Below are 4,407 nucleotides of genomic sequence, written 5' to 3' on the forward strand. Positions count from 1 at the left end.
GAAGGGACTGAGTAGGGTTAAGCACTTGCAGCATGCTAGGAGTATTGGGCTGAAGGATGATATTAGCATAGATTAGATAGTATTAGAAACGTGTAATAGATAAATGTAATTAACATTTGATGATTAAATAAAGGAGTTTTATTTATGAGTAATGTTACTATCTTATGTTAATTGTTTAGTTATTGTTTCACTTTGCATGTTTTGACTTCCAGAATAATTGAAATTATTAGGAATAATAGAATTGTTCAAATTGCCCATAATCGTTCATATGTTGGAAGTAGATATGAATGAAGATTGTCATGAATTGGTGTGTATAGCAAAGGGTTGCTGCAACGTTCATGAGTGCTTATGAACTAGTTTTGAGCATTGGAACAAACCCGCGCTTGCTGGAATCACCTTATGGAATATGATATAAAAGGGTGATCGCAAGACGATAATATCATATAGTCTTAAAACCTAGATATATGGTTTGTTATTTGTTAATTGGTTGTACATTGATAATGCGAAAACGCATCAGTAACTCGGTGTTATAAAACGCATTGTTGTGTATAGTTGGTTAATGAATAAGTAAATGCATATAAGTCGAAGTTTATCTGTAACTTTTATCTAAGGAGGTAAAAGTGATATCTCGACCGCTCGATGATTTGTTTTGACTTATGTGTCGGGCCCGGTCAGAACTGAATTGATGTGTTCGATTAAGTTCTATGTCAAATAAATCAGAGATCGAGAAACCTAAATGCTTGACTAACTATTCCATAGGATTGTCAGCATGATATCTAACAGAGGACTGTACGATCCCTTATCTAAAGGACAAGATTGATTAGATCAGAGTTTGACAGCGTCTTTGAGAGCTACGATTGCAAACCAAATTGTACTTGTGCATATAGTTACTAGACTTATCCAAGTGGGAGACTGTTGGAATAGTGTCTAAGGCTGCAACTATATTAGGCAAGTATTTGACCCGGTTGTAAATGGTCATTTTGGGTTGCCTTCACCATAGCAACTTGATAGGATGATTTATTAAGAGAGAGTAAATATTATTAGTATATTATGAGAATAATATAAAGAATAATATATTGTTATTTGATCAATATAAGTCATAGAATTAATTGGAATTAATTTGGTGACTTAAAGAGATTAATTAAATAAAGGGGTATAAACTGTCAGTTGTTTGATAGTTAAGCTTTAGACTGTAAATCCATGTAGATATAATAGGGACGGATTCTAGAAGCTAGGATAGCTTCAAAATCGTCCAAGGAGTTATCTATGGAATGGATTTGGATAGCCTTAAGAGAAGATTATCCAATTAGGGTTTAGGTTGTAACCCTTAAGGAGCCTACAAGTATAAATAGACCCCATGGGCAAGGGGAATCGGCACCTCTTCTAAAGTAAGAGAACCCTGGCCGATTTCCTCCCCTCTTCTCTCTCCTAAATCATCTTTCTTGCTGTTGGTGTTTGTAAGCCATTAGAGGAGTGACATTTGTGACTCTAGAAGCTCCAAGACCACAAGATCAACAAGGAACTCAAAGGTATGGTTCTAGATCTGTTTCAATGTTGTTATTTAACCTAATTAGCCATTAGAAGTCTTGGGTTCAAAGCATGTTTTATTAGAAAGCCTAGATCCAAGCATTAGGGTTTTGCATGCGCACATAGGAAAGTTCTTATGGCTAAAACCCATCAAATACTTCATATCTATGTGTAAGATGAAAGTGACTATTCACTCACCTGATACGGAGTGATTCGGACAACACCCGGCTTCTATAAATAACCTTCTTTGACGAAACCGGTAAGTTTGCTTGAAAACCGGACGTTGCGTGGGCAGAGTTTCAAACCAAAAAACTCTTTTTCTTGGAGCCTTCAGGCTCTCCAGGACTCGCTTCTAGCACTTAGGAAGTACTAGGGAATGAAAGAGGGGTTTTGGGGGGTAATGGGAGAGAAAGGGTATGAAAGGTGTGTGTTTTGGCGGTGATTTACGCCTCTATTTATAGGCTATCTGGGCTGATTCACATCGTAAGAAAGGGTGCTCACGTCGTGAGCTTTGCGTAGGCTCCAAGGCTTCGCCTGATGCTGACACGTGGCGCCGAACACATCAAGTAAAACAACCAATCTTTAAAAATTCATAACGTTCGCATACGAGCTCCGTTTTTTACGTTCTTCATATCCACACGTAGGTAAAGACAGGATCTACAACTTTCTTTTTGACTCCATCGGCTAATTCTCGACCGATTTTAAATTTAACAGTATGAGAAGTTTATACTGTTAGATGATTGCGTAAAATTCATAACTTCTTCATACGGAATCAGTTTTCGTCTGTCTTTTTATCGTTGAGTTCCTATTAATGAGATCTTCAACTCTCATTTAGGTCGTGTTGGCCAAAAACCGCTCGATCTAAAATCCGAGTTTCGGGTGCACTGCTATGCCAAATATTAGAAAATTCATAACTTCCTCATACGAAGTCAGGTTTGGGCGTTCTTTTTTTTGTATATTCTCGGTTTAACATATACTAAAACTTTTGTTTAGATCACTAAGGCTAAAAAGTATTCTATCATAAATTCACTATATATGTCTTCCTGGTGTCGCGCCGGTTCCGTCGCGAAACTTCGACGGGTCATAACTTCTTCATTATAACTCGGATTTCGGCGCTCCTTATATGTCCGAAATCCTTGTCACAACCACTACAACTTTGTGTAAAGATATCAGGTTTATCTCACATTTTAATTTTGACGCTTATTTTTGTCCTTTATTTATTATATTATTATAATCAAGTAATAAGCACACAAAAACATATAATTCGCATAATATTCAAGTAATTCATCTTTATTACCTTAAAATGAGTTACAATGGTTGACCTAGACTATTACATCATCGCATCAATGCTTAGTCTCGAAACACGAGCGTTACAATATATATCTATACTAATTTATAATGCATATATAATTGGGATATGAAAAGTTTTAATACAAAGTCTTAAAAACAAGGAGGTTAAATTTAGACCATTGATTGAATTTAGATGGATGTGATTAAAAGATAGTGGTAATCCATATAAACAAATTTGGACCAATCAGATACATTATACGTCATACACATCACATTATAAATAACATGGAAATCTTTCTAGCCTATCTTAAATTCAGATATAAAGTCACTCTCATTATAGAAGACGTGCCGTTTCTCTTTATGACCTAACCTTTGCTCCCATTAACCATCATAGCAGCCATCCTCATCGTCACTCCCCAGCAGCACCAGTCGGCCACTCACATCCACCACCTTAATTGTTGCACTAATGCCACCAATGTCGCTGCACTACTAATCCCTACATTATTTTCAACCTTCACCAAAGCTACAGACCACCGTCTTTCTCATTTCTTCCCTTTATGCCTCTCTGTCTCTCTCTCTCTCACAAAAAAAAAACTACCACTCACATACTGCATGCATAGCAGATATGTGTTGGATATGCATGAGTTTCAAAGACATATTTGGTTTATTTGTAAATATATTTTGTATAGATCCAAGTTTTGAAGGCAATGACGTGTGTTTAGATCTATGGATCGAAATCATGAACCGACATATTTAGGATCCATATTTTGTTTCTAGGTATAATATTAGAATCAATAGTTTTTTTTGGATTAATTGATGATGTTTTTTTTTTTCTTTTCAGGTTTTAAACATTGTAAAGTTGTTTAGAAAAAACTAATGACTTAGCAAGTAGATATTTTGTATATACTTATCTGTTTTGCTATAGTAATTTTTTGTTGTTGTATTTATGATTTTATGAACAAACCAGTAAAAAGAACATGGTTTATATATTTGTTATTTTTGTTTATAAATTATTAGTCTATAGAAATGTGTTATAGGCCTGTTTTTTATTTTTTTTATTATAATGGGATTCATATAAAAATAATTAACATTTGATTTATGAGCTTTTTATTTACTCAATGCATCGAATTTGTAAAAACAAAAAAATAAGTCTTGTAGATAATATTTTATGATTTTCTAATTAAACAAATTAGAATTGAATAAATTCTCATCATGCCTAATACAAAAAGAACCAAAATTTGGCTTTAGTAAGTAATTGAATGTTAATACTTTTGTACTAGACCAAATACATCAACGCGGTTTTCGCAGCCTTGGGAATTACCTTTCTTTTTTTTAAGATTGTCATCGAGATTTTAAAAGAAAAAAAAAGACGATAATTATCATAACTTTAATAGTCGTCATGCTTAGACAACCCATTAATTATTTTGATTTTGTTTCTATACCAGAGAAGAATACCTTACGTTTCTATACCAGAGAAGAATACCTTACGTTTGAATTTAATCTCGTGAGTGAAATACTTAATCAAATGCTATTATCCTTAAGAGAATACACACATACCGAGATTAAGAAGAAAAATCCGTAACTCACACA

Source organism: Lactuca serriola, chromosome 8, assembly GCF_051521515.1.
Source record: "Lactuca serriola cultivar US96UC23 chromosome 8, Lser_US96UC23_V15, whole genome shotgun sequence".
Classification (NCBI taxonomy): Eukaryota; Viridiplantae; Streptophyta; class Magnoliopsida; order Asterales; family Asteraceae; genus Lactuca; species Lactuca serriola.